The sequence below is a fragment of the Lissotriton helveticus genome, chromosome 9, assembly GCF_964261635.1.
Source record: "Lissotriton helveticus chromosome 9, aLisHel1.1, whole genome shotgun sequence".
NCBI lineage: Eukaryota > Metazoa > Chordata > Amphibia > Caudata > Salamandridae > Lissotriton > Lissotriton helveticus.
Window position 1 is genome coordinate 136,195,431 of NC_136070.1, and position 13,252 is coordinate 136,208,682.

Here is a 13,252-nt window from a genome sequence, read left to right on the forward strand (position 1 = left end):
TCGGACCTAATCTGAAAGTTAAAGCCCTTCCCACTCACAGACTTCTGCTTAAGGGCCAAACTCAAGATGGTCTCTTTGAGAGTATAGGTATGAAAGTTCACTAATATTTTCCTAGGCTTTGTCCTTTGAGGGTTCTTCCTAAAGGGATCTCTATGGATACGTTGAATGTCTGTAGACAGCTATTCCACCTATTGATCTAATCTCAAAGACTCCTTTAGCAGTTGGATAATATATTGCTTGATGTCTGACCCCTCACTACCTTCAGGAACATTGAGAATGCGGAGATTACTACGACGCGCATTATTCTCCAATGACTCCACCCTCTCCGCCAGAATCTGATCCTCCTTCCTGAGCTTAACGATGTCAGCCTTAGCTTCGTCCAAGTGCAGCGAGAGACCCGTCACTGTATCCTCCAACCCGTCTGTTCTTGAAGCTAGACGGTCAACTTTGCTGTCCAAAGACTCACAAAAGTTCCGTATTTCTGATTGAATAGCAGAGGATGCCTCAAAGCCTTTCTTGATCTCTGCTGACAAAGACGAAAACATTGTCTGTAGGTAGGTGGTCAAAGATGGATTGTCGCTATTATCCATCAAAGTATCCGAAAGGGCCATTGCCCCGTGACCCCGATGGTCCCCCCCCTTGTGACGCGGTCTCTTTTGGGGGCCCAAGTGACGGAGTAGCTAGGAATGATACAGAAGAAGGTGGAAGAATCGGGGGCAAGGAGGAATGCGAAGGCTCTATAACTTTGTTGGTAGGAGTAGAAATAGAAGGTGCAGTGAGCGACCCCACAGGGTTCTTGCTCAAAATTAAAGAACCATCCAAGATATTAACAACCTCCAACTCAGCCTCAACCCCAGCCTCGGCCCCACCTTGTGCCACCCTTATCTCACTGGGTTCATTGGTATTGATATCAGCATCAACACCCACATCTTCAACTTGGCCCTGCGTCGTACTGGCAGTAGTGGCGACAATTTCTTCAATAGTAGGGGTAGTAGATGCAATAGCCCCCGGGGGTTCCAGTGATGCCATCAAGTAAGAGGCGCTTTCGGAAAGTTAGATTTATGCACGGATGACTTGTCTTGGTGGAAGTGGCGCTTTACACAATACAGGCAGATATCCTTGTGGTCAGTATCTAGGTTGTTGGGTGCTTAGGCATGGGTTGTCATCCTAACCCACCAAACTAAAGATAAGAAATTCCAAAGGTAACCTATCACACCAACTTAGATTATTCAGTAAACTTGTGTAGTTATTTCCAAATTGAACATAAAGGCACAATATGACAAAAAAATAGAGTTCATTTAATTGTAAAGACTTTTCCCTCAGTCCAGCCAACACGTGTTTCGTCGTCTGGGCGGACACCCACGACTTCCTCAGGGCTGGGAAAAAAGATACAATACGAAGATATATTGGAGTTGCGAGATACACTATCTCGTAAATAAACAGTTTACAGTTCGTCATTCTATTAAACTTAAATCCATGCTGTGAAATTACTTAAACCTTTAAGTAACGTCCCATGATGTCCATACATGCATATGGAGGGGTATACCAGATCGAACAGTTACATCTCCGCGACTAGTACAAATAACGGACTACCTCACAGTTCGTGATGGTGATTAGCCAATATCTCGTGAAGGTATTCTTATACTGCTATCCTAAGTGCTCACCCCAGTGTTACTTCAACCAATTGGTGAATATTGATGTGCTTCATAGTGCCGGATTTGTGCAGTCAAATGCCCCAATCAACGGGGTCCCGCTCTATTTATTTGGTGCTGAGTAAATATATACTCAGGCTTACCTGATAATAGGTAGTAAATGGCCTGTGTGCCTAAATAAATCAAGTCAAGACAGGGTATTAATAGTCTAGATATTTTTACATTTGAACCTCATATTGTGCATGTCAAATCAAGGTAAAACATACCTTCCAGCTGGTTATAATTCCGGCCCAGCCTAACGTGGCATGGGCAAATCTCCTTAGTTGCGCTGTGTTCGACTTATTTTCTTTGTTATTGCTAAAATCAAATTGATCAGCATTTATTAACTATGTTCTAAGTGAAAATCTGTTATACAAATTGCATATTTGTAATACCTCGAGCTTACCTTAAATAAACGGTAGCTCTAAATCATCCTGTTATGTCGGAGACCTTTAATTGTGATCCCGGGATGGGTATATTTTAAGCGACCTCCTTCCTCCAATTATTACGGAGAAATGATAAATTTACCTGTCCAAGAAAGATCGATATTAGTAATTAGGTACTTTTAAATACCCTGGTATCCATAGTCACAACTGTGACCGTTCTGCATATGGCAGCTTACCTCCAAGTATTACGGAGTTCACAGCGCAGTCCATTCACCGGCTTTCGCCGAACGTGCCGCTCAGTTTCAGAAGCCGGCGTCTGTGACCCGGAAGTCCGATATATCAACCCCGGGTTCACAAATCAGGTCGGCCCATAGGTCTGGAAGTTTGTGTATAGATCTCGTCCTCCATATTGGAGTGGTGGAAGTACATTGCAGACACAATGTCTTCCTATGTTCCGAGTCTATACGTGCTTCTCATCATTACTTTTAATACGAATCCTATATTATTTTGTACACCAACAAGTGCAGGGAATATTAATATTTATATATCTTACTTCGCTCGGGTGTTGCGCATAAATAAACAATACCGGCATGTGCCTCCATTATTATTGTACTTCCACCACTCCAATATGGAGGACGAGATCTATACACAAACTTCCAGACCTATGGGCCGACCTGATTTGTGAACCCGGGGTTGATATATCGGACTTCCGGGTCACAGACGCCGGCTTCTGAAACTGAGCGGCACGTTCGGCGAAAGCCGGTGAATGGACTGCGCTGTGAACTCCGTAATACTTGGAGGTAAGCTGCCATATGCAGAACGGTCACAGTTGTGACTATGGATACCAGGGTATTTAAAAGTACCTAATTACTAATATCGATCTTTCTTGGACAGGTAAATTTATCATTTCTCCGTAATAATTGGAGGAAGGAGGTCGCTTAAAATATACCCATCCCGGGATCACAATTAAAGGTCTCCGACATAACAGGATGATTTAGAGCTACCGTTTATTTAAGGTAAGCTCGAGGTATTACAAATATGCAATTTGTATAACAGATTTTCACTTAGAACATAGTTAATAAATGCTGATCAATTTGATTTTAGCAATAACAAAGAAAATAAGTCGAACACAGCGCAACTAAGGAGATTTGCCCATGCCACGTTAGGCTGGGCCGGAATTATAACCAGCTGGAAGGTATGTTTTACCTTGATTTGACATGCACAATATGAGGTTCAAATGTAAAAATATCTAGACTATTAATACCCTGTCTTGACTTGATTTATTTAGGCACACAGGCCATTTACTACCTATTATCAGGTAAGCCTGAGTATATATTTACTCAGCACCAAATAAATAGAGCGGGACCCCGTTGATTGGGGCATTTGACTGCACAAATCCGGCACTATGAAGCACATCAATATTCACCAATTGGTTGAAGTAACACTGGGGTGAGCACTTAGGATAGCAGTATAAGAATACCTTCACGAGATATTGGCTAATCACCATCACGAACTGTGAGGTAGTCCGTTATTTGTACTAGTCGCGGAGATGTAACTGTTCGATCTGGTATACCCCTCCATATGCATGTATGGACATCATGGGACGTTACTTAAAGGTTTAAGTAATTTCACAGCATGGATTTAAGTTTAATAGAATGACGAACTGTAAACTGTTTATTTACGAGATAGTGTATCTCGCAACTCCAATATATCTTCGTATTGTATCTTTTTTCCCAGCCCTGAGGAAGTCGTGGGTGTCCGCCCAGACGACGAAACACGTGTTGGCTGGACTGAGGGAAAAGTCTTTACAATTAAATGAACTCTATTTTTTTGTCATATTGTGCCTTTATGTTCAATTTGGAAATAACTACACAAGTTTACTGAATAATCTATGTTGGTGTGATAGGTTACCTTTGGAATTGCTTTCGGAAAGTTGCTGGTCTGAGAGACGTAGAACCTGCGGAATCACCTTAAAGTAGGACCGCAGCGACGGTGTTATCCTTGACCCAATAGTGTTAGCCAACTTGGAGCTTTTAGAACTCTTTGCTGTCTTTGCTGTTTTGCAGGTGAAAGCTCGTTTTGCTTTAACTTCACCAGATAGATAAGAGGAGACTTTCTTCCTTGAGGAGATAACCTGAGTTATCTGACTTAAATCAGGTATTTGATGGTTGCTAGCACTGGAGGACTCTTACTCTAGCCCAGACTCAGTCCCAGGGTTATCAGTGTTTTTAACCACCTTACTAATAGGAGCGTGCTTCCCCTTCCTTCTGTTTATCTGTTTTAAAGTTGGAGAGGATCCCGGGTTTACCGACAAGACAGGGCCCTCCGGATCTTCAGATGCAGACACAGGGCTATACACACCTTGCCCCCCCTGTTTGCTTTGGGCCCCCAGAACTACCCCTGCAGCCGTGTCAGTCACTGTTTCTCTGCCTACCTCAGTCTCCTCTTCCTCCTCCTCCACCCTTCTCAGGCGTCCTTTACTGGTGCGAGTGCAAAAACCGGAGCTGGACCCCACTGAGCTACCTCGGGGTCCCAAGAGAAGGCTGCGGGTCTTCCTCCCTCGGCGGAGCTCCAGCGCGGCCAAACACCAAAGCTGCAGGCCTGAAACAGCCTGCTGCGGATTCAATGGAGATGGAGATGTCAGCAATCCAAACGGTTTGATCAACGGCGAGCTCCGCGGTGAAATCAGCATAGGCAGAGGAGGCGGAGAAAACGTGGCAGCAGACACGCCAGTGGATGCCAGGCAGGTCAGGCACGCTCGGTCCCCGTCCCCGCACATGAAAGCTTTAGAAGCCGAGTTACCGTGCGGGCAAACAAAAATACCAAACACGCCCAAAAAGTCGTTTTTTTAGCAGAAAATCACTCCTGGGGGAAAGCGTGATCGGACAGATGAATCCGCAGCTTGACGAGTTGACGGCAGCACATCTCCGATTCAGATGGACGGGAACTCAGATGGGAGCACCGCGGCAGCTCAGCTGGCTGCCACCATGTTTCCCCCCTATATTGAAAGGGGCGAAACATCTGGAAAGGATCTTGTCACTAGAACGAGCTGAGACAAGAGCGACAGCGCAAGCAAAGGAGATGGAGCGAAAGGAAAGGTGAGTTGAACAAGCCCACCGCATGATGGACAGCAGCCGCACGAGCAGCTGGAAAAAGGGGCAAAATGAACAGGCGACAAGGAAGCAACCGGAATCGACCTGCTATAGATGTGGTTCAAAAAGGGGTGGTGATGGACAGAGTATCTGAATTAAGCAGAACACTCCTACCCAGTCAAAAGATCAGGGCTTGATCCATCACCGTTTTTTAGCTCACTGCACCATCCCAGTTCAGAACCTGGCTACATGCAAATTAGTCTGACCCTCTCCCAGTGCATCATGGGAACAGGGCAGACCACACTACCAAGCCAATTCTTTACTGGACTGGGTAAGAGTGGTCTGCTTAATTCAGACACTCTGTTCATCACCACCCCCTTTTCTGTATCGTTTTTGGCCACTATAGGTGTGGCAGGGTATACTCAGACATGAGTCCCTTTCTCACTGCTCCATCGGGATTCAAGCAAGCCGGGCCGAAGAGGCTGAAATGCCAGAAACCGGTCCCCGGTAGCTTGTCTCCTTTCTGGTGAAGAATTGGCTTGGTAGTTTGGTCTGCCCTGTTCCCATGATGCACTGGGCCAGGGACAGACTAATTTGCATATAGCCAGGTTCTGAGCTGGGATGGGGCAGTGAGATAAATAACGGTGATGGATCAAGCCCTGATCTTTGGACTGGGTAAGAGTGGTCTGCTTAATTCAGACACTCTGTTCATCACCACCCCCTTTTCTGTATCGTTTTTGGCCACTATAGGTGTGGCAGGGTATACTCAGACATGAGTCCCTTTCTCACTGCTCCAACAGGATTCAAGCAAGCCGGGCCGAAGAGGCTGAAATGCCAGAAACCGGTCCCCGGTAGCTTGTCTCCTTTCTGGTGAAGAATTGGCTTGGTAGTTTGGTCTGCCCTGTTCCCATGATGCACTGGGCCAGGGACAGACTAATTTGCATATAGCCAGGTTCTGAGCTGGGATGGGGCAGTGAGATAAATAACGGTGATGGATCAAGCCCTGATCTTTGGACTGGGTAAGAGTGGTCTGCTTAATTCAGACACTCTGTTCATCACCACCCCCTTTTCTGCTATAGATGTGGACTTGAGTTTCCACACAAGGGCACGTGCCCGGCATTTGGCCAAACATGCAGGAAATGCAACAGAAACAACCACTTTGCCAGCGTATGCCAGGGACTGCAATTTAGAAATGAAAGAGGAAGAGCGGGAAGACCGCGAATGATGACGAGCAGACACGTCAGACATGTCGAAACAGCGAACAGAAGCTCCTCGATAGAGTCAGGAGAAGAAAGAGTAGAGGAAAAAGTAGAACGACTCTACTTCATGTCGGACGCTGCAGCCATGTCCTCTGATGAAAGCGGAAAGCAAGAAAGCATCCGCCTGGTGGACAAGAACACGATAAAGAAAACGGAGTCTGTGACCATAGGCGTAGGACCACACAAAGCAAGGTTTTTCTTAGACAGCGGCGCAACATGTAACATCATGTGCATGTCGGAATACGAGAAGATGGAGGTGAAACCAACGTTGAAACCGTCCAAAGTTGAAGTTTTCACATGGGGGTCAAGAAAACCAGTGGCAAACATGGGAAAATTCACAGAGAACCTACCATACAAAGGTCAAACGATAAAGGAAGAGATTCACGTGTTGAAGGGTGACATTCCAGCACCATGCTTACTGAGCAACGTCACAGCCCAGATAATGGGCCTCATCGAAATGACATACAACATGTCAGAGAAGAAAAGCATCTTGAAGGAATACCCCAAGTTACTGCAAGGACTAGGGAAGCTAAAGGGGCGTCAAAGAACGCTGCACATCGATGAAGCAGTGAAGCCCGTAGCTCAGCACCACCGGCGAGTACCAATACACCTGCAACTGCAAGTAGAAGAAGAGCTGGAAGCGCTGCTCAAGCAGGATGTCATAGAACCAGCAGAAGGACCGACGCCCTGGGTGTCACCAATAGTGGCGGTACCGAAGAAAGACACGTCCAAAATACGAATCTGTGTTGACATGAGAATACCAAAGACAGCGATTGAACGTGGAGACACCCTGGACCTCACCTTGATGATATGATCAGCTGCCTAACAGGCACAAGACGTTTTTCCAAGCTAGATTTGTGCAAGGGATATCACCAGCTAGAGCTCGACCCTCAGTCCAGATACTTCACAACGTTTTCCAAGCACCTAGGTCTGTTCCTATACAAATGGCTGAGCTTTGGAATATCGTCCGCTGCTGAGATATTTCAGGAAACAATTAGGTAAGTGATAAGGCCGGTGAAAAATAGTCTAAACTACAGTGATGATATTCTGGTGCTTGGCAAGTCCGACGAGGAGCACGACAAGGCATTGCGAGAGGTGAGCTCCCAACTGGAAAAGGCGGGGTTGACCCTGAATGAGGACAAGTGTGAACTAGGGCGAGACGAACTAGTATTCTTTGGCCACATCTTCTCCAAGAAAGGAATGCGGCCAGATCGCAGCAAAGTGGACACGCTGGAAAGAGAGAAGCAACCAGGTAACAATGCAGTGGTGAGGTAATTCCTCGGCCTTGCCAGCTACTGCGCAAGATATATCAAAGACTTTGCCACAGTGAGTGCACCCCTGAGAGAACTGACAAAACAGGGCCAGAGTTTAACGCAGACTGAAGACTGCAGCAGAGCTTTTGAAGAGATAAGACATGCTGTGACGGCAGTAGATCACCTGGCGTATTTTGACCCGCTGCTGTGCACTGAACTGACAGTAGATGCCAGCCCAGTGGTTTTGGGGCCATACTGGCACAACACAGACCAGGCAAAGACTCACCAAGATGCGTAGTAGCCTACGGAAGCAAGAGCCTATCAGATGTTGAAAGAGCGTATTCCCAACCGGAGAAAGAGAGTCTGGCGGTAGTGTCGGCATGTGAACACTATCACATGTTCATCTATGGAAAACCTTTCACAATAATAACGGATCACCAAGCACTAATAACAATTTATGGAAATCCTAATGCAAAAATACCGCCCCGGATAGAGAGGTGGGGAAGACGGCTAATGGACTACAATTTCAAAATAATACACAAACCCGGAAAGGAACACAACCCGGCTGACTACATGTCAAGACACCGTCTGCCAAGTGCAGTGGAGGTGACCACAATGGCGGAGGAATACCTAAACTTCTTGCTGAAACACAACACACCGGCATCAATAACGATGGAAGAACTGGAACGGGAAACGAAACAAGAACCTACCATGCGAGCAATACAGAAGGTGACAAGACAACAAAGGTGGAGGCATGTCAACAACAACAGCATCCTGGAAGAAGGAGTAATAAAAGAGGAACTTCTGGCGTTCAAAAAGATCCATGAAGAGCTCTCAGAAAGCGGAAACGGAATCATGATGAGAGGCACCAGAATAGTGATGCCCCGAACGCTGCGGAGACAGATGGTAGAGCTAGTCTATGAGTCGCACAGAGGAATGGTAGCAACCAAGAAAATGTTACGAGAAAAAGTATGGTTCCCGGGACTTGACAGCATGGTCAAAGCAGCTGTCATGCACTGCCACATCTGCCAAGTGATGGGGCCGCCGTCCAAGCCGGAGCCACTTCAGATGTCTGAACTCCTGAAGGCAGTGTGGACAGAACTGGTGGCTGACTTCTATGGGCCCCTGGAGACAGGAAATTACCTGTTGGTGATAATAGACGAGTTCTCCAGATTTCCAATTGTAAGGCAGGTAGCGTCAACCTCGGCAAATGCAACGTTACCAGTCGTGGATGATGTTTTTGCAGCATGGGGCTCACCGCAGACATTAAAGACTGACAATGGCCCGCCATTCTCAGGCGAAGAGTTCAGAAGATTCATGGAATACCTGGGTATCCATCATCGGAAAATAACACCTTTGTGGCCACAAGCAAACGGAATGGCCGAACGATTCAAGGGGACGATCAGAAAGGCGATACAGCGAGCAAAGATAACGCAGATATCGATAGTGCAAGCCCTATGTCAAATCCTGAGGGACTACCGGAACACTCCTCGCAGCTCCAAAGGACGGTGCCCCACAGAATTGGTGCTGGGGCGCTCGAGCAGGACCAGGCTACCGCAAGTAGAAGCGATGACAAGCGTGGAGCGAAGCAACAGAGCTATCAGAGACAAGGAAGCGAAGGCAAAAATGAAGGCGATCGCTGATCGGAGGAGGCACCCCACAAAAACAAAAATAAAAGAAGGAGATACCGTGGTGGTGCAGCAAAGACAACTGCGGAAGTCGGACAGCGCGTTCTCAAAGGATCCTCTGACGGTGACGGAAGTGAGGGGACCAATGATAACAGCATCAGCAGGGCGATATCACATAACAAGAAACAGTTTGCATTTCTGAACTAAAGACAAAGGAAGAAGAACAGCAGGCACCTGTGCTGGAGGAAGTTAAACAGGAGGAAGAGGCACAAGTGGACAACAGAGAGACACGGCCGAGAAGGGAGTGCAAGAAACCACAGAGACTGATTGAAGAGATGTAAAGTGACAGAGCCTGTAAGGATCTCTCTCTCTCGCTCTCTCTCTCTCTTTTTTTGGACATATTTGTTTTGCAACAAGGGGGGAGATGTCGTGCCCAGACAGTCTTTTACATTTGCATGGTGTATATACAGCTTCCTTTTTTTGACATCCAAACCAATCACCCTTATTGCCATTGTGCGTTACCTTTATCAGGAATAATTCCTAATTTTCCACAGGAGCCATTGTTTTTCTTAAAATTCTTCACCCAGGCTCCAAGTGAGTAGGATTCCCTTGTTTTCATTTCCCAGGGTCATCCTTGAGTCCCGACGGGGTCATATGTCAGTAAACCGCTCTAAACGTATAGTTTGCACCAGATCACTGGTTTTATAGCGCTATCGGTACAGAAACAACCACACAGCAACGCCCCACGACATATGCAGGTGAAATCAGCCAGATCCACAGACTGACTGGTCCCACTGGCCAGATCTGACTGACTCACAACAATAACAGAAATTAGGCACGTGAGTAAATTTGTACCCCGGAGGGAAAACTGAGATTAGCAACTTTTAAAGCAGGAAATCAAGACAATAGGTATGGCAACAAGCAAAGCGAACCGGTTTGTCCTGCTCCCCGAGAGGCAGACAGAACAGGAAGCGAGGGGGAGCGGCGCTCTTTGCTTACTTTGCACTGGGTCAAGTGAAGGGGTGTGTGACTGTTCCAGAACCCTGACTCGCCCTCGGTTAGTAAATGATTAAAGTAAAGTGTTGCTGGGAAGCAACAATGCATGCACGCAATGGACACACGGTGAAGAAAATGCACATATAGAAATAATATGGGAAAAAGCCCTTTCCTGGGTGGCAGCTCAGAAGCAGTGAATGTTAAGTGTTCTGTCACTCGGGGCGCAGCTGTCGTTGGTGCAGCAGGTGCACTGGCACCCATGCTTAGGGGTGTGAGAGGCCCAGTTCACCCCAATTATGCCTTATTTTTCTTACCCAGATCTTTCGGGAAATGACTCCTTTTCCTTGAATACATTAAGGGCCATATGTATCATCAAACTATTTTGCATTTCCTAAATAGCGAATTTTAAGGAATCGCTATTTAGGAAATGCAAAACGGTATGTATGTACAAAATCGCTTTTCAATAGCGATTCCTTAGCATTCCTAATTTGCGATTAGCAAATTGCTAATCGCAAATTACCCATTCATTTCCATGGGCCAGGAGGCCCATAGGAATGAAAGTGCAATTTGCGATTAGCAATTTGCTAATCGCAAATTAGGAATTTTTTCAAGGGTGCAGGGGTGTCTCAAGAACACCCTGCTGCACCCCTGAAAAAGACATTTGGGGGCATATGGCGCACATACATGCCCTAAGGGCATGTATGGGCGTCATATGGCACCTTTGTTTTTTTGTAAAAAAGCTTTTTGAAAAGAATTCGCAACTTACCACCAACTAGAAGTTGGTGGTAATTTGCGAATCCTTAATGGCAATTTTTGAATATTTTTTGTTTGATACATTGCATTTAAGGAATCGCAAAATTTGCGATTCCTTAAGTGCAATCGCAAAATAAGGAATAGCAAATTTTGCAATTCCTTATTTTGCATCAAACATGTTTGATACATACCATGTATCTAATTAGCATTCGCAAAGGCCGAAATTCGCAGAATTTCGGCCTTTGCGAATGCTAATTAGCTTGATACATATGGCCCTAAGGCTCGGTGCACCCTTGCCACGCCACAGCTATCTCCGATCTTAAGCAGTGATATAGCTCACTGCTGTGGATATTTAATCTAAATTGGCAGGGTTGCATTCTGTTGGTTTCATTCTTCCCAACATGATATATGGGGAGCATACACGACCACCATACATTATAAGAATATTCCAAGTCACCTTGGAGTTCTATGACTATTTCTAGGAATGAGCATGGGGGCTGAGTTCCTTTATAAAGTTACTGGACTTCGAGGTGACTTCCGGTGTCCTTGCAGGGTAGGGGGTATTGTATAACACTGGAAGGCCTCCAGCACCCTTAAATGACAACATGGCAGAGTGAGCTAGAGTAGTGGGCTGCACACAAGGCTCTGGTGTTAAATTTAGGAATGGAAGCGGTCAAGATGCTTGGGAAAACATGATGCTCCTGTTGGTGGGCAGAAACAAGGATGATAAAACCCCTTGAATATCTGGGCGCGTGTTTCTAGGTGCCTCAGTGTTATATACAATAAATCTACGACTTAGCATGCAATTATGGAGGAACTTTCTGAGCATGATCACGATAGTAACACGGCCCCATAAAATTATGGCCCGGTACCAGCTCAATACTGCACAAACTAGTGTAAATAAATAAAAAAGGGGAAAAGTAGTGACGTGTGTCCCAGATAATGGGTCTTATGAGCAGAGCTCCACAAACGTTGTACATACATGAGGCCTTATTTATGAAGGCCTTGCGCCGCCGGTACGTCACTTTTTCCCATTTTAAAAGTGACGCACCGGCGGCGCAAGGCCTTCATAAATAAGGCCCATGGTGCATACTAACAGTTTATGATTGGAAATGACTTACCCGCCTGGGTTTAAACTACTTCATGTGCCTAGGCTGGAGGGAAAGGGGGAGGGGTGGGGTTAATTTACAGAGACTCTTTGAGTCTAAAGACCATTGATATTGATCTGGTTGCAGGTGTTGAACTCCTGGCGTTCTCAATTAAGAGTGAGACGGGCCAATCCCTGACAGGTATTACTTGTTACCGACCACCGGGGTTCTTCAGTGTGCTGCAGCAGCAATTGCTTTTGGATCTGTTTACCAACATGGCGGCAACACATCGGAGAATCTTAATTTTGGGCGACTTTAATCTTTGGCCGAACGGATCCCTTGATACGGGCCTGGCCAATTTACTCCAATCTTGTGAGGGGCTGGGACTGGGTCAGCAAGTCTCAGTGCCTACTCACCTGGGGGGTGATATGTTGGACCTTATCTTCGCTTCAGATGATCAGCTCTACATGGGGGAGGTTCTCCCAATGGATTGGACTGACCATTTTTTGGTCAAATTCTATTTGAATATGGCCAACTGGGATAAAAAGGAAGCTAAGCGGAGGATAAACTTCTTGGGGAGGGATTAGAGAGCCCTGACACGGAGGAAAAATTTGATGTGGTGTTTCCGGTGGAAGATTGCTTTTCGCCGGAGGCCCAGGTTGATGAAAACTACCTCTGTAAAAAGATCACTCAGATCCTCGACTCATTGGTGCCTCAAAAATCCTTTCAGAGTAAAGGAAGGCCACCTGCCCCCTGGTTTGAGGAAGAATTGAAAACACTGAAGCTTGATTGTAATCGGGCTGAGAGAACCTGGAGGCAGAAATATTTAATCGAGGACAAAAAGGCCTGGCGAGCAAAAATATTGAACTACAGGAAGGTCATAAAAAGAACGAAGGCTGACTTTTTCGCCTCTGCGATTCTTAGAGCCTCAAACAGCTCCCGCTGTATTTTTAAAATTCTTAATAGTCTGACAAACCCGGAGTGCTGTGCCAATGACATCTGGCCATCTCAGAGGCTCTGTGATTATCTTGCCAGCTTTTGCTGTAACAAAGGTGCCTCTATTATTGAGGAGTTGGGGAAGACATCAGAGCCTCTGAAGGCAACAA